The sequence below is a fragment of the Echinops telfairi genome, unplaced genomic scaffold (genome assembly GCF_000313985.2).
Source record: "Echinops telfairi isolate 266 unplaced genomic scaffold, ASM31398v2 ScPeMD7_7457;HRSCAF=8495, whole genome shotgun sequence".
NCBI lineage: Eukaryota > Metazoa > Chordata > Mammalia > Afrosoricida > Tenrecidae > Echinops > Echinops telfairi.
In genome coordinates this window covers 27,746,004-27,766,376 of record NW_022111357.1, presented here as the reverse complement: position 1 = coordinate 27,766,376, position 20,373 = coordinate 27,746,004, and positions in this window count along the sequence as shown.

The following is a 20,373-nucleotide window of genomic DNA, read 5'->3' as shown; positions in this document are numbered from 1 at the left end:
CAGGGCAGTATGTTGTTGATTTCTTGATTTCATGCCTAGTGCTTCCATGAGCATTGTGAACCCAAGTGAGAAGAAATCTTTGATAACTTGTATGTGTTCTTTATTTAGGAAGATGTAGTTATTGGTTCAGGTTTTGGCTGGTTAGTTCAGTATATGGATTAAATAAGTATGGTGAAGGATACAACCCTGATGCCCACCTTTCCTGATTTTAATCTCTTGATCCATGTATAGGTACTGTAGGAGCACAATGAAGTGTTCTGGAATTCCCCTCCTTTGCAATTTTATCCATAGTTTGTGATAGTCCACTGTTGAATGCCTTTGCAGAGTCAATGAAACACAAGTAAAGAAACATCTTTCAGGTTTTTTCTGCTTTGAACCAAGATCCAGTTGACATTAGCCAATGCTGATTTCTCTCATTCCAGATTCTTCTGTGGAATCTGCCTTGCAGCTCAGACTGCCTAAACTTGAAACATACAGCTTTGGTTTGTGTGGGCTCCTGCCCCCAAAAGTGTTCCAGCTGAGGCCCAATGCCTTGTGACACTCTGGTGCAGGCAGCCCTCCTCACTGAGTGTAAGGGCATCAAGGTGCAGCGGCACCCGGTGCCCACTTCCTGCAGCTCCAGCCAGAGTGACAAGGGAGCGTGCTCGACCCTCCAGGTCTCCCCGTCTACCGCTCAGAGCCTCTTACCCTCTTCTCTACTTTTCAAACAACTCAGCCATATGTTCGGGACTGTAGATTCCCCATTTAACGGAAGGAGAACTGAAGCCCAGGAATGGAAGTCAAGCTGACACTTGACTGAATTCACAGGCTTGGTGGGGAGGGGCGTGGCTTGGAGGAGAAAGATCTGGCTTAGTGGAAACCAAGCAGCTCAAGCCCTAGGTGAGCTGCTTCCCACTTTTGTGGGCCTGGCCAGTAGGTCCCGTAGCCTCTCTGAAGCCTAGCGTGGAGATGTACCACCTGCCAGAGGAGGCAGCTGTAGGATAGAATGGGTCAGTAGCAGGAAGACAGGTGGTATTCATTCAGGGTCACCCAAGGCCTGGCCCTTGAGCCCCGGAGCTGCCAGGCGATGTGGGAGGGCCAGGGGGAGCCTGTGCTTTGGAACATGGCTTGCCCACCTGCAGTGCTGCCATCTCCAAGGGTGGGAGGGCACCTTAGGAGACTGCTGCCACAGGTCAGTCTCTGGGCCTGGAGAAGGTGAGGCAGGATTGGGTTGCAGGCTGGAGGGAAGGCCATCTTCTGTCCTGAGGTACAGCGATTGGAACACAAGGAGGCACTGTGGGCCCAAGAGCAGCTGGCCTCTAATTGGACCCAGTGAACTAGGAGGGACTGGCTCAGGGCCACCAGGGCTTCGGGGAGGGAAACTACTGAGGGAGAGCCGATGGTGGCAGAGATGAGGTCCATGCCCACAGAGGAGCAACCTTGGGGGCCTCCCACCTGTTCAGTGAACATCTGATACAGGGGGCTTCTTCACGCTCACAATCTCCCAGGCAGGTGCAGTTTCACGCCCACTTTCTTGTGAGGTGCTCTCGGGAAGGCTGCGATTCACAGTGACCCCGGGTACACTAGGTCAAGACACTGGCCTAGTGTACACTTGACACTGATCAAGACTCAACCACCCTCACAATTGTTCTCATGGGTGAGCCCACGATGGCGGTCACTGTCAGTTCATCTGGTGGAGGGTCGTTTTCTTTTTCTCGGTCCCTCTAGTTTACCCAGTGGGAGGGCCTTCTCCAGGGACTGGTCTCTCCTGACCACATGTCCGAAGCGTGAGAGACAAAGTCCCACCGTCTCCGATTCGAAGGAGCACTCCCGCTGGACTTCTGCCCAGGCTTTGATTGCTTCGGTGGTGTTTCTGGAGTCCAGCTCGGGAGTGACCAGTCGGAGACCAAAAGCCCAGGTCACCGGTCGAGGGCCACAAGGGAGAGGGGAGGAAGGAAGCAGGAAGGGTGGGGTTTAAACCGGGGTCTGACAGCAACCCCCTGATACCTCCCCCTCCTCTCTGTCTCCTCTTAATTTAGTCTCCTCTTATTAGGTCTGGGACGGACCCTAGGGGGAGCCTTTCGGGGTGCCGGTGAGCCCTGATAAGAGTTTATTGAGCATGTCTAGAGAGCCCTGGCGCCATCATGGTTACATATTGGGCTGCTAACTGCACGGCCAGCAATTTGAAGCCATCAGCTGCTCCAAGGGATAAAATAGGGCTTTCTACTCCTGGAAAGAGTTACAGGCTTGGAGACTCCCAAGGACAGTGCTACCCGGTTCTGTAGGGTCTCTGTGAGTTGACATTGACCCATGGCAGAGAGTTGGGGTATTTTTTTAGCATGTCCAGTGGGGCTACCACTCACCGTTCACTGCTCTAAGGAAACCCTTCTATGTTGAATAACTCTGTAATCCTCTCAATCACAATGTGAACTGTTCTCGTTTTATAGGTGGGGAAACCGAGTCACACAGCGGTTAAATGACTTCCTTGCAGCCTGTTTTAGCTTCTGGCGCTTCTGTCACAGAAATGTCCCCAAGTAGGTGGCTGTAAAGAGCAGACGTTTACTTTCCACCGGTCAGGAGCCTGGAGATCAGAACCCAGGGCCTTGGCTTGAGAGAGAGGCTTTCTCTGTAGGAAGAAAGATCCTGTCACATGGCATTCCTCGTGTCACCTCTGTATTCCTCCTGTTTGTGCCCGCTTCTCTGTCCATCTGTCCTTAATATAACCCAGAGTAGATTAGGTCTAGGACGGACCCTATGGTGATGTAGCCTCAACAAGGAAACAAAAACCCCACTGTCCCCCAAGTGGGTTGGGACCCATAGTGACCCTTTCTATAGGCACAGGGGCTAGGATCCCAGCACGGGTTAGGGATGTGCAGTTTAATCCCTGACACAGCCATGCAGCTCAGCTGCGGAGTTGCAGTGTGGGTCCAGGGATTCTGATGCAGACGCCTCTCCTCCAAGCCACTGTCCTTCCGGCATTGTATGCATGTGGGAAGTGCTTAGTATCATAGTGGACACACAGTAGGTGCTCAGGACACATGAAAAGCCAAAGGGTCAGCCTGAGCTGACTGGTGTGGCATGACCCACTCTGCACTGGGCAACTCTGTGTGGTAGGGACAACGCCCTTCTACTGCACCCTCCTTGCCCGAAGGGTGGTGTGTGCACGTGAATGAGCACTACAATCCACATTACTAAAGATCACAGTAAACACCCTAGGTGTATGGGAAAATGGGGTGAGTGTACAACACTTAGAAACTTCCTCACGGATGCACTAAAATAGAGAGGGAGAGAATGAGAGATGTAATGAAATGGTCGCATGGCTTTATACAAGATCGAATGGGTTAGAAAGGTGTCACCACCAAGCGAAGTACTTCACTGCCATCTGGAAAATGCCTGAGGTTCGCTTGTGGAAGTAACTCACTCATTAGAAGATCAGTGTCCACTCATAGCGACCCTATAGGTCAGGGTAAAACTGCATCTGTGGGTTTCCGACACGATATCTGTACATAAGTAGAAAGCCCCGTTTTTCTCCTGGGGAGTGGCACTTGAGTTCAAACTGATCCCTGCTCCTGCTGACCACCATCTAGCTCTGATGCTTGCCTCACTCTGTGTGAGGGAGAGAGAGAGAGAGAGGAGTTAAACAAAGGAACCAAATAACGTGGGGAGGAGGCCTGGGGCTGCAGCTGCAGGGAACCTGTGGAAGTTGTAGGCAGGTCCCGGTGGGTGTTCATGTAAAGTAGGTGTGCTTCCTGTGGGTCTGTGAACTAGGTTCAGTGAGGTACCCTTCTCTGTGTTTTTTTTTTGGTCAAAATTCCACACAAAACCTAACGAAGGTCATTGCCATCAGGTCAGTTCCTGCTCCTAGAGGTAAACTTTGTAATGCTCAGAGCACTCTCCCAGCGAGTCTGTGGCATTAGAACAGGTTTGAATTTCCATGTTACAGCAGAATTGACTGTGCTTTGAAGTTGGGTGGTAGGAGGAGTGGGGTAGGCTGGCCTTGAGGGTAATTCTGACTCTCACGACCACTGGTGGGACATAGTAAAACTGCACCATGGGCTTGCTTGGCTGTTGTGTTCTTTCCTGAGGCAAATGGCCAGGCCTTTATTCTGCAGCACAGCTGGGTGGGTTCAAAACACCAACCTTTAAGAGCAAATTGCTTTGACCGCCCAGGGAACAAGGAGAATACTAAGGCCAACATCCACATTTCCCTGCGAGGTTCCTTCAACTCAGAGGATGGGCTGTGTCCCCGTAATTCAGGGCACGGGGGACCCTCTGAGCCCTGAGTGAGGCCCTACTACCCTTTCCCCCACCAACTTCCAGCAGCTGGCATCTGAGGAACTGAGTGCCACACAGGGCCCGTGATAAGCGACCCCACTTACTATTTTGGGGAGAGCAGAGAGGGAGGGGAGGCTGCTCATGGAAAGGGCGGAGGTCTGAGTTTACCCAGAGGTGCCTCCGGAGAAAGGGCTGGTTATGTCCTTCTGGATACCCAGCCATGGAGATGGATGGACGGACAGACAGAGGCATCTCTAGAAGTATCCCTCTCGACTGCCAAGTGCCAGCTGTCCCACAAGTCACCACCATGTAAGGTCATACACCTCCCTCCCTTCCCGGCCGCCCCACCCCCCTGTGGATTTTGGTTGTACCTATGTATTTACAACATTTTTCAGTTTTGAGATTGGTTTGCTCCCAAGTTCTATAATAAAATGGATTTGTTCAACTGGAAACCAACACATATTAAAAAAAAAAAACCATCCCATGAAGCACAGTTTTCTCTGACCCACAGGGGGAGTCAGTGAATCAGTAAGGACTCCTTTAGGCCACAGCTGCATTCTCCCCCACAGACCCAGGGGTTCTTAAGTAGTGATTGAGGGGCAGTGCAGGCTGAGGGTGGAGGATAAGGGGGCTGGGGGCAGGTGGCTTCCTTTTGGTGGGGGGCGGTGTTTCTCAGGAGTGGTGGCATGGGTCCCCCTGCTCCTGGAGCCGCTGACGTTTGGTCATGTCCGATCGACTGCCGCATGGCCAATAGACTAGAGGCCCTGCCCCAGACGGCCTAGGCACCACCTCCCTTTACAGCAGAGCCCACCTGCGGCCTCCATGTGGGTCATGAGGACTTGCGGTGGCTTCTCCTTGGAGCCAAAGGGGGGAAAAAAGGGATTGCCCAGAATTTATTAGTCTAATTACATTTTCCTAATGCTGTTGACCCTGCTCACAGCAGCACGCTTATCAGAGGCGCAATCACACCGGCGTTATTGGAGTTTTAATAAGAGTCAATTGGTTATTGTCCTTGCTGCGTTGGACACTGTCGACGCGAGCCCCCGGAGCCCCTTGGGACGGCAGGCGCCGGTTTTCTTTGCAGGAATATTATTTACATTAATAACAGGGATTAGCGGCTGGCTTGATGTGTTTTGGAGAAGCAGAGCTTTTCCTGGTTTCAGCCATTCCCGTCGGCCAGTGGGGGCCCGCCGACTCCCCTCTGAAGTTGAGAGGGCACCGAGCTGGGAGTCTGGGCCTGGGGGCTGCCTCCGAGCTTCAGCAGCTTGGCTCGCCCGCCTCCCTGGTCTCTTTTGTGCAAGGAAAGGATGTGAGGAATGCTGGTGACATGCGAATGCCAGGGAAGCCGTTTGCTAGCGTTGAGCGCGTGCTATTAAGTGCTGTCGACTCCTGCTGGGGCACCTGATTAACAGGCCTGCTGCCAACCAGAGTTCAGCGGTTCCAGTCCAACCAGAGGCTCCTTGGAAGAAAGGCCTGGTGATCTGTTCACTCCTGATACATAATCATTGAAATTCCTTTGGAGCACAGACTCATGAGTCAGAATTGGCTTGATGGCAGTTGTAGAAAACATGGTTTTTCTGAAATAGCCACATAAATGACTAGATGATAAGTAAACCGTGCACACCCATATTATATGCACACACATGTATTTATTCTCTTTATTAGGCTTTAGAGTCTGGCACCTGGAGTGAGCTTTTCTTGTGTGTCCAGGTCTGCCCCGATTACTAGCCTGTTGGGTGAGGATGAGCCTGCAAGGGCTCAGATTTTTGCTCTCCCGACAGCTGTGTGATTTTGGGCAACATCCTTGGATTCTCTGTGCTCTTGTCTCTCTCCCTAAACTGGGGCAATAGGAGGACCCATCTCGGTGAACGAGAGGATGGGGTGAGATCGTCTCTGCGGTGCGTAGCATGTGTGGTGCTTGGCCCGGGCTGACTGGCTGGCAGCTGTTAGGTGAGCAGGATTTCTGTGCCTGTAAATGGTGAGGTGATGCCATCTTGGCAGGGTCGTCGTCAGAAGCCGTGTGCCTGGTACAGAGGGAGTGCCCGAGATGGAGGGGGCATCATTGCAGTTAGCTCTTAACGGTGACTCTAGAGATGGCTCCTCACCCTCTGACGAACAAGAAAAGCACGTAGGAGATGAAAACCCCATTCTCAGGCTTCAGCTGGCACCGTGGGGAGTGGTAAGCGCTTCCATGACCCAAGGCTTGGCGGGTCCTGCAGTTGGTCCCCATTTGTTGGGGAGTGCATGGAAAGTGGAGCAGAGGCAGGGGCCTTGCCACATCAGGTACCTGGCTTTATGACCATTGACCACGCATAAACATTGGGATGAAGAGGTGGGCAGCCTTGTCTGCTGCTGTGACCCGGGCCGGATGCAGTAACTGGCACAAGTAGGTGCTCCGTCATTACCAGCCAGCCACCTGCATGGATCTTAGATGTGGGAGAAGACACAGGGACACATGTGAGAAGACCAGAGGGTGTTGGGGAAGAAGAAGGCAGGGGCTGGGGCTGCTGGGAATGTTCAGGGAAGCCTGCCAATTGAAGCCCCTCAGGGCTGGGGGTTGGGTTGTTCAGTGCCACCGAGGTGGTGCCGACCCACAGCGACCCTGTGCACACAGCACAGAACATTTCCCCGTCCTGCGCATCCTCACAGTCGTTCTTATGTTTAATAAGCTCATTGTTGCAGCCACGATGTCAATCTGGTCACGGGCCTTCTTCTCCTCGCTGCCCCTCCGCTTTACAGAGCATGATGGCCTCCAGGGCCTGGTCTCTCCTGACACCATGTCCAAAGTACAGAAGATGAAGTCTTAACCGTCCTTGCCTCCAAGGGGCACTTTGAGACTCTACTTATTCCAAGGCCAAGCTTTGGCCCTTTGGGCAGTCTACGGTACTTTCACTGCCCTTTGCTAGCACCACTGCTTGGGGTTAGGGGGAGCCGACTGAAAAGGTGATTTCTGACTGGTGACTCCGAGCCACACAGCTGTGTGTGGGAAAGGTGTTTAGGCAGCAGGAACCGTAAGGGCAAAGGCCCCGAGGTAGGCACCCGCATGGAGTGTTTAAGGAACCAGGAGGGAGCCAGGGAGCCTAAAGCACGGTGGGTGTGGGTGTGGGTGGGGGCTACAGTCAAGAGTTTCTGTTGTTAAAGAAGCAGCTGAAAATGCTGGGCTCTGAGCTGCAGGAAGGTGCTGATAGGGGCAACTCGTCCCAGGGCTCCTGGGGAGGGGTAAGAGCTGCCTCCTTGGAAGCTCTGCCCCCATCTCGGATGACACATCCCAGCTCATCCAGCATTGGCCAGGGCAGGCTCTGCCTCCCCGTTGTCATTGTGCACCAGAGCCATACATGGAGGCCCTGGAGCTGGTGGTGAGGAGAGGGAGTCCTAAAGGATGCTCGGATCTTTTTCTTCTCAGAAGTCCCAGCAGGGCTGTCCTTTTGGCTCAGCCTGCCCAGCAACCTCTGCACTCTGGGAAGAATCGGCAGCGTTGAGTCTGACTTGCTCAAAAGTCAAGTGGGGAAGTGGATGCTAGTTGCCTTAGGATTGGCCCAGCTTCAGCCTTCCAACTAGAGACCTGGAGTTGACAGTGGGCAGGAAGTCTGGAGCCCAGGGAGATCAGGCAGAGGCTGGAGATGCAGCACTCCCCTGCTGATTGGCTTCTGGGGCCTGCATTCTCTAAGCCTGGAGATGGGGACAGAGTTGGCTCTTCGGATGAGCATCGTCAAGAAGCTCATTAACTGCACATTGGGGCTAGGAGAGGTCCCTGGGTGCGGCAAGTGATTTGCCCTTGGTGACTTACCTGCCCAGTGATAAGGTGGAAGAAAGGCCTGGCAATCTGCTTCCATAAAGATAACAGCCAAGAAAGCCCTCTGGAGTCCAGTTTTGCCCTGGAACATGTGGGTCATCCTGAGTCAGGATGGACTTGACAGCAAGGGGCTTGGTTTTGGTTTGGAGGCTGGGGAGCTTACAGAAGACAGAACAACTTGAGGCCAGTTGGCACTAGAAAGTTACAACAAGCCAGAGGTGACATCAGAAAGGAAACCGTGCCAGGCCTGGACCAAGGATGCCTCATCCAACAAGGTCTTTCCTGTGACCTCCTATCGCTAACTGACCGCCTCTTCCATCTTCATCCTGATTCTCCCTACCTTGCGAAAGACACTCAGACACACTTGACCTTGTAGCTCCCCTGAACCCCATGCCACTGCTCATGCTCAAGAATGTCTCTCTTGTAGCTTCCAGAGGGGCCTTCTCCCCTCCCCCTTCTCCTGCTTGCCTTCCCAGCACTCACCTGAGGAACGCACAGTCCCTCCCCAGGTCTTCCGGAATGATCCCAACGTAAGGGCTTGGAGTTAGGACAGAAGATTCCCAGGACAGCTTGGAGAAGAGCCTAGTCTACCTGGGCAAGCTGGGAGGGCTTCCTGGAGGAGACCTCTTTTCATGAGAGGACTCCGAGAGGAGCGTTCTCTGTGTGGCTAAGGTAGGCTGGAGGGGAAGTTGCTGCTGGCAGACGGGCAAAAGAGGTGGAGAGTGGTTGGGGGACAGCAGAAACTTCCCCACTGACTGCTATTCACCTGTGAGTGTCAGGGAGGAGAGTACATCAGGAGAGGTGGCTGGAGGAGATAGAGTCCTGCGCAGTTTTGTACAGACTGATACGACAGTGACCCCTGGAACATGTACAAGGTGATTGGGACACATCGCTTCTGTCCTTGGCTCATCTCTGGCAATAACTGTTACTCTCTGCTATCAAGACACTGATGTTCAGAGAGGGTAAGCCACTGGTCCAGGTCACAGCCCTTAAGGCATGGGGACAGAATCTGTACCTAGGGTCACCTTCTTCCTCTTCTCTGCCTCTTTTATCAGACCAAGAGTTCTGACTTGACCCCGGGGGGACACGGGGAACTTCCACTGAGGTGGCAAGGAGGTCATCAGCAGGACAAGACCTGCCTGAGCAGCCTCCATCCCTGGGCTCCAGGGTCCTCTCTGAGAGGCAGTGCCGTGGACCTGGAAGATGGCTGAGACGTGGGTTTAAACCAGAGTGCTGCCAGAGCCTCTCTGGAACCAGAGGCTGAGTTGCTCAGTGTCTGCAGAAGGCAGTGCAGACTTGGTCTTGAACTTATGTGGGCCTCTTGCTCACCTCAGTGTCTGGGGGATGTGGCTCACTGTAACCTTCTAGGGACTGGGACTGCTGCTTGTTCACAGCTTGGTCTCCATGGACCAGCCTTGGCTTGCTTCCCTTCCACACTCCGCTCCTCTGTTCTTGCTGCCCATGTCCCTAATGGCCTCATTTCCCCCCTCCCCCCCAGGCAAATCCACTGCCGTCTGCAAACTTGGCAATTTCAACAGACCTCGCTGTACTGGGCTCACTGGTAAGGGTTTTAAATAAACCTGGTTTTCACCCTGCTCCCCAGGGCAACTCACTTTGTATACATTTCCTTCCAGAGGAGTCCATTTGTCCCTTGTCTTGGTTGCCTGTTTCGAAGTCAGTCACCTCAGCATGGTGAATAGTCAGGCCCTTGAAAAAACAAACTGTGTCCTTGTGCTGGGTCAGACACTTTCCCAAGTCTCTGCTTCTTGTCCTAGGTCTGGAGCAGCATCAGAGCCCTCCCAATGGACGACTGGTTGTTGATATCATAGACACGCCACCACCTCATCGGTGGCTCCTGTGCGCTAGCATCTCCTGCTTGCCGAGCTCCATTTAAAATCTTTATCCCACAGCCCCAGGCACGCACCATTCCCCCTGCTAAGCGTGTCCTGATTCTTTCACTCACTCCACAGATAAATGTGTGCCCAGAGGAGGGAGGCAGCCCTCGTGTCTAAGATCCCTGCCCTGTGACAGCAGGTGTGGGAGGTGGCTTTTCTCATGTGCACCAATTCTGATAGATTGGCTGTGCTTTACTGGAGCCCCATACAGAGAGTTCCTAGGCTGTGCTTGGGCTAAGTGGGAAAGATGTCAGTGATTGATTAGTGATGTCTGCCATGACTGCGGGTGAGAAGAATGGTGGTGCGTTTGCTAGATGGGCCATCTGAGGCCTGTGGCCTTTTCCACTTGTTTCCCTTGTCATATCGGCACCTGTTGGCTGCTTTGAAGTCTGAATGCATGGCAGGTTCTGTTAGTCTTAACTGGTTGTGGGGGAACTGGTGGGAATTTTCCAATGCAGAGACATGCATCTCTTTTGGGCCATGTGCCTGCCTGATAACTGGCCATGAGTTCCCGTCCGTGTTGAAGTAGCTGGACCAGGTAGCTCAGGGAGGCTGGGGTGAGCAAGAAGGGGTTTCCCAGGCTCCCAGCCTTGGGACTCTACTGGGCTTTTGTAGGGTGCTTGTTCATTCCTCAGTGGCATCTCAGTGGCCCAGAGGGACAGAAAGGCTGAAGCATGTCCTGGGACATTCCCAAGATGTCTTTCAGGTTCTTGGGGTGAGCAGAAATTGGGGGTCTGCCCAGACCCATGAATGTTCCAAGCTTAGCTGCTCCTACTGAGACCCTGAGTCATCTTTTTTCTTCATTTGTGTGTAAAGTCAGCAGAACTGATACTCAGTCAGCTGAAGGTATATGGCTTTTGATTCACAGAAAGGCCTGTTTCTGGCAAATACCTCCTTGTAGACATCCCAAGGAGCATAGTCAAAGAAAGAACAGTATCCTTGGCAGCCAATCTGCCCACAGTCACATAGCTGGATCATGAATTTGCGGTGTGACTTCAGTTAAGTTGCTTTCCCTCTCTGGGCCTGTCTTGCATCGCTGTATAGGGACAAGCCATAACTAGAGATCAAAGAGCCTCTGCTGTTTTTTCTGCGGAGATGGCTGTCCTGAGGCTTCGAAGGAGCCCACCCTCCCAGACATGGGATGCTCATGTGAGGTGCTAGGTGTGCTGCTGAGGAGGAAGTGCCATGGCAGAGTGGCTGGTGTGGAGATCAAGGAGGGACCGCTGACATGGGGCAGGAGGAGCTGGCATATTTCCGGTAGGCCCCTTCCACAGCAGTCTGCCTCTCCCAGGGCCATTTTTGTTTGCAGGTGGGCCCATTGGAAAGCCCCTAGTCCCTGCCCTCCCCACCCTACAACCTTGTGCCCTTTCTCTGCTCTGCACTCCAAAGCCCTACCAACACCAAAGATTCCACCCGGGCTCCCAGCTTCTCATTTGACTTCTCTTCTGGGTGGTTTGAGCCCACCTTGAGGTACCTTGGGAGATGAGCTGGGTGCTCTGCTTCTGAGAAGCTACAGCCTTGAAAACCGGATGGAGCAGTTCTACTCTGTGCACACGGGATCGCCAAGCACATGCAACTCACAACAGAAACTGGGCATTTGTGTCTGCTGACCCCTGTCTCCTCTTTCTCCCCTCCTCTAAGCCCTTTCTCCCTGCCTTCAGTGCTCACAGTGGGGTGGCGGTGGGAGGTTGTCCTTGGAAGGCCCTCTGACCCCTACCCTGTACCTTGCACTTGGCTTGAGTTAGATGCACCTTGAAAATCCCTCCCTTCCTCTCCCTGTTCTCTTCAGGCCCTCTGCCCACACTGGGGGACGGGACCCCTGCCCCACTGCTCTGCTGCTCTGTGGATCTGGAAAGGGCCCTTCCCCTGTGGCTCAGATTCTTCACAAGAAGGCAATCCCGTCTGACCCAGGATTGACCAGGCTGTGCTATATTTATTGATAAGTAACCCCTGATGTCTCAGCCTGCAACCCCACGGCCGGCCTGGTTCTCGGCTGGGCACAGGTGGCTGTGCTCTGGGGCAGGAGTAGAAGTTACTGCTTGCATGTAGTTACTCAGAGCTCCAAGAACGCAGGGGCCAGTGCACCACCATCTCACACAGGGCCTCCGTGATCAATGTTAAAAGAGGCACAGAGCACAGAAATGGCTTTTAAATGCTTTCCCCCAGGGTGAACCATGTTCCAGGCCAGATGCATGCCATATGGTCCCACCTGGGGGCTGGCTGATTTTTTCCTTTCAGGGGTCTGGAAAAGGGGACCTGGATATAAGTGAGCTCTGGATATATAATCGCCAGTGATTAGGGATCTTTGGTTCAGTGACTCTCAGTAGCAGAGATGTCATGCTGGCCTGCTATGTTGTTAATTGGCCCCCGAGTCAGTGCCCAGCTAATGGAGACCTCATATACAGAAGGACAGAATGCAGCCCGCTTCTATAGCATCCCCATGAAAAGATGTGAATCGACGGATGCAATCCAGTGGCGTTCCTCTGGCTGATTTTCACAAGTAGATCACCAGACTTTTCCTCCTATTCTGTCTTAGTCTGGAAGCTCCACTGAGATCTGCTTAGCACCATGGCAACAAGGATGGTTCTATCAACAGATGGATAGTGTAGCTGGAAACTAAACCTGGGCCTCTCACGCAGAAGGCAAAAACATTACCACTTGAATTGCCAATGTTCTTAGTATTCACCCAGTTGGACCTTAGAATGTCTCTCATCTAAAATTGCTGAGGGGGAAACTGAGGCTCAGAGAGGGGTGGGGTTGTGCCTGCTATGGCACCTAGCATCTAAGGAGGGACCAGAAGTAGCCCCCAATCTCTCAGTGTCCAGGTGGCATCCTTTCTTCTTTATTGTTCCAGCACTGCTGTCTTGGACCCCTGCTCTGTTCCCCTGCTATGGAATGCAGGCAGAAGAGGGAAAGCAGGCAAGAATTTCCAACTACACAGCCCCCTTGAAAGCAGACTAGGGGTGTAGTGACAGTAATTTACTTTCCCCTTTGTTTTGTTCATGGGATGTGGGAGGTGAGGGGGTGTGAGTTGATGGACTGAGGTTCTGGCTTTGATGGCTGGGTTGGGGGGAGAGCAGCTGTGGATGCGGGAGTGGAAGCGCCCCCAACTTGGGACAGATTGAGGCTGAGGGGCCATGAGACAGCTGTGGGGGTATCCAGGGAGCTCTGACCCACAGATACAGTTTGGGGAACTGCCGGCTCACAGCAGGTTGTTTAACCTGGCTCAGGGGCAGGATTCCCACAGCCCAGGCAGGAGGCCCAGTTTGATTCGCGGCCAGCGCACCTCATGTGCAGTCACCGACCATTTGCCAGGGGCAGGTTGAGTGCAGCTCTGATGGTGAACAGGTTTCGACAGAGCTTCTACGTTCAGATGGGCCAGGAAGAAAGTTCTGGAGATGGAGCCTATGAACTCTCTGGAGATCCCAGTGGACCCCCTCTGCAGCCCCTCTTGGGGTTGCCATGATGTGTTGTGGGGGCAGATTTGACAGCAGCTTACCCAGACTGCCACCCTCTGGACCTAGAGTCTCTCAGCTGGGGCACATTTACAGGTGGGCCCCAGGTGGGCTGCGCCTCCCTCATCCATGTGCAAAATTCTAGGTACATCTCCCCCTGGGAAAAGTGGATTTGTCAGAGACTGAAGATTCGGAGAGTGGCCCTCTTGCAAGAAGTAGCTCTGGCTGGCGGGACCTGTGGGACAGAGCGCAGGACACAGGAAACAGAAGGAGGAATCTGGACAATGGGCCCCCAACAAAGGGGCCGAGGGGTGAAAGAAGAGACACAATGCTAGAGGAAATCCCGGGGAGCTTGGGGCAGGCTCAGCCGCTCAGTCCTCAAAGGCATCTTCAAGAATATGAATTTTCCTGGTTCCCTCAGCATGTACATCATGAGCCCCCACCTTTGGGGTATGGCTCTGGTGGGTCTGCAACCCTCGGGGACTCAGGCAGGCAAGGAGCCCTGCCAGAGGAGGGGCATGGTGGGGGGACAGCAGGCAGGAGACAGCACTGTAGACAGCGCACACTGGAGGTCAGGGGTGACGTCAGAGGCCTCCCCATGCGGGGGGAGGGGGGGCTGGGGAGGATTACACAACACAATGGGGATGGAATAAGCTAAATGACAGGTTGTGTTCCCTTTTTGTTCGAGGTACAAAGCCAGCTCTGTTCATGGGGGAAAATGAGGAAATGACAGATAAGCTGAAGGAGAGGCCACGTCTTTTCATCTCATTACTCACAGGTAGCCCGGGCTGCCGCTCGCAGTGTGACCTTCAGAACCGCCTGCATTTCACCGGCATGGATGGGATCATGGGATACATAATGGTGCAATTCCCTTTTAACCTCAAATATTTCATACCTTTTCATGTGGAAATAGGCTCACATGAGACACACACACACACACACACACACACACACAGAGCATCTTTACTGGCTATGTTCAATTTCACTGTGTGGACGGACCATTGTCACCAACCTTCTATTGGTCCAAAGGCTTTATTTTCCTTTTGAAATCATTCCGTGGCGATGAGCCAGAATGGCTCGATGGCGGTGAGTTTGCCTCCCTGGGCTTCAGCAGTCTGGCCTCTAGCCCAGAGCTGAGCTCTCCAGCTTGGAGGTTCTTCATGGTGCTGCAGGTGCTGTCCTCAGGCCACTCCGGCCAGCAAGCAGCCCCTGTGTTCACTCCTCTTGGGGAGGTGCCACCCCTGGGCCCCAGCCACACCAACCTAACTGCCTACCCTTCGGACCCACAGGACAGAGCAGCAGAATGCCACTGCGCTGGAGGGCTTGATTCCCACAGCTTTCTCCCAGGGAGCAGCTGGTGGGCTCAAAATGCTGACCTTGGCAGTTAGCTCAGAACCACTGCCTGCTCTTTCCCACTGGCCTGTCATTTGGGAATAAGAGATGGCGCTTGGCTTGGGCCGTTCAAAAGAGAAGCCCTGGCCTGATGGCTAGACACCTGTGAACTATTACCTCAAAAACAAAACAAAACAAATTCATGGCCACTATAAGGTCTGACTCAGAGACTTTATAGGAGAGAGTAGAACTGCCCTGTGGGTTTCTAAGACCGTAACACTTTATGGAAGTAGAAAATTTTCTCTTCTTTCGAGCAACTGGTGGTTTCGAACTGCTGACCTTGTGGTTGGCAGCTCAATGTGTATCCCCTGGAAACTTGGTAGGCTTGCTGTTATTCTCCCCCCGCCCCTGGTTTCCAAAGAATCCAGCCCCCCTCCTGCTTTACAGTATAGAGTGGGCCGACCTCCAGGCATTCCTGGGTTTGTCCCTGCTATGGGAGGCGGCTCCCTCCCTTGTGTGCCCTATAGTAAGGCGCTCGTTGCTTGGCCTTGCCGGTAAAGAGAAAGGACCACACACTTCTCATCTGTTTGGAAGAATGATTTCTAATAACCTATTTTCCCAGGAGTTGCTGCTCTTCAGAAATGGAATTATTCAGAAATTGGACTTTTATTCTTCTTCTGCCTTTTCTTTTCTCCAGAGCGGTGTAGGACCAAAGGAAAGAAACGGAGCCCTTTCTCCGTGCCAGGGCCCTTCTCGGAATGGCCCTCATGCATGAGCTCATTGAGCCCTCCTCAGGAGGCAAGGGCCACACCGCCCCCGTGGGGCAGCTGGAGGAGGCTGAGGCCCAGGGGGAGGCTATGGGGGTAGGACACTGTCCAGCAGGGTCTTGGGCACCCAGCAGAGCTAGCCTTCGCCTTCTCGGAGGCTCCTTACTAGTTGTGGGACACGGACCTGTGGGAATAGCACTCCTGGAGGGCTTGCCTCCCTATGGGGTGGTGTCCCGATGGGACGATCAAGGCTTCACTGCACAGTGTGCTGTTGATTGGCTATAAGAGGACTTGGGCTGTCGCTTTCTGCTCTAAGGGACCATAGGAACGACCATCTGAATGGGTTGTTGGGAGGGTATTAAGTGGTGGAGGAAATAGTAGTGATGGCTGTGGTAATAACGGTGTCCAGACATCCAACTTCAGGCATACCTTCACTCTCCCACCGTTGTCTCAGTCCGGACACTGGGCGCCCTTCCTTGGAGCTCTGCTAACCCAGTGCGGTGGCCACGTGGAAGCACAGGCCATACTTAGGGTGAGCGGTTTATTACGGAATGGACTGCCTCGTAGCACGTGCAGTGTCTCCCTTTCAGTGCAGGCCAGCTCCCGCAGTCATGTGTGTCTCCTTGGAGTCTTGTCACCTGCCACTGGCTCTGCCATGGAGCCTTCTGGACCAGTGGCCATCTACTATGTGCCAGCCCTGGAGCTGCATTAGGGTTCTTTTAGGAGACTCCTAAAAGACCATTCCCTCTCTCTCCTCTCTTTATGTGCTTTGGGACTGCGCCCCCTAGAACCCTCATGGGAGATTCGTCCCGGCCCCTGATTACTGTGAAACATGCATGGTAAGAGTTATTACTCTAAAGCAGTTCCTATAGAGCAGTGGTTGGCAAAGGTTTGAGACTGAAGAACAAATCCTCTCCCTCACAATAACTTCCAAACTATTCAAGAGTCATAACTATATTTTCATAAACAATCGACATCACCATTGTCTGAATAATAGCCTTAAAGTGTTTTCAGTTTTATTTCAGAGCCACAAGTATGTATTAAAAAGTATGTATTAAAAAAACTGAACATAGCTCGTGAGCCACAGTTTGCTGACCCTTTTCTGAGAGCCCTTGCAGTGTAGTGGTTGGGCGTTGGGCTGTGATCTTCATGGTCGGCAGTTCGAAGCCACCAGTAACACCTCAGGAGAAAGACTGACTGGGGTTGCCACAGTTTCAGTCTTAGAAATCCACGACCCTTTCACAGGGGTCGCCCAATTCATCACAGTAGCAAAATGGCAGTGATGAAGTAGCAACGAGAATAATCTTTTGGTTTGGGGATCACCACCACACGAGGAATTGTGTGGAAAGGTGGCTGCATTCAGAAGGCTGAGCACCACTGCTCCAGAGTCAAGCAGACACAATCCACTTTGGCTGCTTCCCTGCCATCAAGTCATTGCTGACTCCCAGCGACCTCATAAAACCCAGACCTGCTCCTGTGGGTTTCTGAGACTGTTACTCTACACGCAGGGGTCCTCAAACTTTTTAAACGGGGCCAGTTCACTGTCCCTCAGACCCGTTGGAGGGCCGGACTATAGTTTTTAAAAAAAAAACTATGAGCAAATTCCTGTGCACACTGGACGAGTCGGCTGCTAAGCAGGACAGGCAGCGGTGGCAAAAACACCTGCGGGCCGCATGTGGCCCGCGGGCCACAGTTTGAGGACCCCTGCTCTACAGGAACAGAAATCCCGACTCCTGTGGTTCTTGGTTCAGCTAAAAAACAGGTATTTAAGCTTTTGCTGGGAACACATTTGTTGTTCTTACCTGACTTGTCTGAGTGAGGGGAGGAGAGAAGCCTTAGGGAATGGAAGAAAGGTGACGGCTGCAGGAGAGAGAAGACCCAGTCAGTGGGTTTTCGTAACAGCCATAAGTCAGCATGTGTACAGAAGATGTTCTGGAAATAGGCCGCGTTTATAGTCTACACTGCCAGCCACGCCCTCCTGTCATTCTGAAGTATCGTCTTAGGAACACTGCACTCATTTTTTACAGCAACAGGTGAAGCTTTTGCACAGAACACGAGCGAGCAGCGGGAGGCTGTGCGAAGTAAATGCATGTAAGAGGCCAGTGTGTTAGGTTTGAATGGAAATACCGTACAGGCCACATAAGTGTGCATTGAGGTGCACCTTGTTTTCTCTGGCCCTGTCTCCCCATTGGCCCGCCCTGTGGGTGCTGATAGGTGCTGTGGGGTTGGTTCTGCCGCATAGCGAGCCTGTGGCAACACAGGCCCATGCTGATGGTCTCGCCATGCTGTCGTTGGCCTGCTGCGTGCCTCTCCGTTGATTCTCAGGGTGACCTCAGGTGACCCGGTAGAATGGCCCCCCAGGGTTTTCTTGGCTGTCATGTGTATGGAAACAGATCACCAGGCCTTGCTCCCGCTGAGCCGCTGGATGGGTTTGAATCGCCAGCCTTCATTTAGCAGCCGAGAGTTTAACCACTGCACCAGCAGGACTCCTTATGATCGAATACTGGTCTTTTCTGTGCTTCTTATTCCCACACAGACATACCTGGGCGATTTGACGTTCCCGGGGCTTTCCTCGTTCCACAGTGCCCCGTGGAAGTCTTGTTTTGACCCCAAGAGCTGTAGCTCTACTGCATTAAAAACCTATGTAACGGAACTCTACTGCTGCTGTTGTGTACAAGTCAGGGGCGTTAACGTCATTCATCGTGTTGTGCAAAGATGGCCACGGTTCCAAATGACTTCCTCGTCCTGCACTGACGCGCTGTGCCACTTTAATCCTAGCCTGACCGTTTTTCCATGGCCTCTACTCCTGGGAACCACTAGTGGACTTTGCTCTCTATGCATTTGCCTCTTCTAGAGTTTTTATTTAAGGGGGATCCAACAGTCTGTATCCCGTTTAATCTGACTTATTTCTCTGGTACCACTTTTTCAAGGGCTGCGTAGTAGTCCACAGGGTGGCTGTTCTCTAAGTGAGAGGACCATTCCCTGTCCATCGATGTTCATTTCCTGGCAGGGCTGTGGTGCACCCCGCTTGCTCACACATATCCATAGGTGCCTGTGATGGCATTTCTCTGGGGTGTCAACCCAGGAGTCAACTTGCTGGGTCAAAAGGTTTGTGTCCGTTTTGTTTTAACAGTGGTGGCCAGCTTTATTTCCCTGGAGGCTGGAGCAGTGTGCAGTTACACCGGTAAAGTGAGAGTCTTCACCACGCTCGGCCCCCTCCCCCTCCAACAAGAAGTGCTGTTCTTGTTAGTTCTGACGGGGCAGAGGGGGATGAAGTGAGATTCCCATTGTTGGTTTAATTTGCAATTCCCTCCAGTGTGGAGTGTCTGAGCAGCTTCTCATCGGTTTGCCTGTTTGGACCTGCTGGCTCGTGAATTGCCTCTGTGAATCCCTGGCTCATTTTTCCTTGGTCGTTGGTCCCTTTCTTGTCTACTGGTCCGGACCCTGCTGGGCATGCGCATTAACCCTCTCTGACTACCACACAGCAGTTACCCTGGCGCAGAGAGTGAGTTGTCTGTTAGCTTTGTGTGTGGTGTCTTTTGACGGGCCGACGGTCAGCGTTGTTAAGTAGTTATAAAGACCTGTCTTTTCGTCGGTGGGTCCTGGGTTTCCGGGCTGGTGAAGAAGGCTTCCTCGCCTACACGTGTTTGCCTTCTTTCCGCGGCAGTGGTTGGGTTAGCAAACACCGGGGGCACCATTGGCATCAAGCTGTGGATAAAAAAGGTTGCATCTTCTAGGAGCTCTGCCTCCTCTCAGACCGTTCAGCCAGGGGTACAAGGCACAGGCTGCCGGACACTCCCAGTGGGCATGGGGGGCTGTTCCCTTCGCGCAGAGATCCCCAGAGTCAGGCCACAGGTGTGTCAAGGTCTGATGTCCTCAGCTGTCAGCGCGGCCTGGCAGGTCTCAGGGTGGCCAGAGACTCCCAGGAAGGGTGCTGCCTGCCATGGGCAGCCTCGTCCATTTATCCCCTCCTGTTGGGGGACTGCCTGAGCTGTGTGATGACCGAGGTAGCCAGGTGTGGAGGGAGAGGGGTGAGATTCCTGGAGAAGGCACAGCTGGAGGGGTGGCCTCAGAGCTTCCTGTATTACGGTGAGAGCAGGGCAGGGGCAGGAGGCTCAGGACGTATGCCCCTGCTTTGCGGAAAGCCGTATGCAGAGACAGGAAGGGATCCCGAGCCCGATGCTGACATGGGGCCAGCGGGGAGCCAGACGAGAGTTGAGCTGGTGGGCTTGGAAGCTCACCCTCCTTGCTGGGGCATCTGAGGCTGGACAGCAGGGCCTGTGTCTGCCCGCTGACCACTAATGTGCCTGAAGCCATCCCTGGGGCTGCTGGCTTCCCTTGAATCGGTAGTCACCAAAGTAGGGTTCACGTACCTGCAGGGGTGTGCGAGACGATTCACCTGAGTGCAGGGAGATAAAATTAGAAACTTCTATTTATGTACTCCTCTCCTCCTCCACGGTGTATTTTTGTGTATGTCGAATGATGTACATAGTATTAGGAAGGCAGTGCGTGTTTATCAGCATAAACAAATATGGATTGGGACATGTGTACAAGCAGAAGTTTGGACGCCACTGCTCTTAATGGAATGGGCTGTTGTAATGTCTCGGTCCTCTTGGCCTTAGCTGCTCCCTGGCCCCCATGAAGATAGGGGCACTGGTGTGGGTGCGGGAGAGCTGGTGAAGTGATTGCTGGGAAGGAAATGCCTTCTATACTCCTAGAGTCATGGGTGGTACCAGTAGTGAAAATGTGCTTGGCTGCTAACTGAGAGGATGGAGATTCGGATCTACCTAGAGGTGCCTCAGAAGAAAGGCCTGGTGATCTAGTTCTGAAAAATGCGCCATTGGAAGCCCTCTGGCATATTTCGAACAGTGTGTCAG